We start from the raw sequence: 457 nt of genomic DNA on the forward strand, positions 1-457 counted from the left end.
ACGTACCGTTAGCTCAGACTTAAATTGGTAAAGCTGTGAGGAACTGAAAACGAAACCGTTCAATTGATTTGTATTTTTCAGATCTGTAAGCCATATCTACCCGCAGCCATTATTGTAATGTACCATATGATCTTTTTTCTTTTATTTTTTATTGCTTCAATCATTTTTTACTGCAGCCATGCTGGGGCACCGCCTTGAAGGGTTTTTAGTCGAGCAAATCGTCCCCAGGACTTATTTTGTTAAAGCCTGGTACTTATTCTATCGGTCTCTTTTGCCGAATCAACAAGTTTTACGGGTACGTGAACACACCAACACCGGTTATCAAGCAGTGGTGCGGGAAAACACAGACACAAAGAAATGAACACATACACACACACAGCAACATTTTAACATAGGATTCCACTCAGTTTCCATCTATCTAATACCACTCACAAAACATACGTAAACTTGGAGCTCT

The sequence above is a fragment of the Octopus bimaculoides genome, chromosome 28 (genome assembly GCF_001194135.2).
Source record: "Octopus bimaculoides isolate UCB-OBI-ISO-001 chromosome 28, ASM119413v2, whole genome shotgun sequence".
NCBI lineage: Eukaryota > Metazoa > Mollusca > Cephalopoda > Octopoda > Octopodidae > Octopus > Octopus bimaculoides.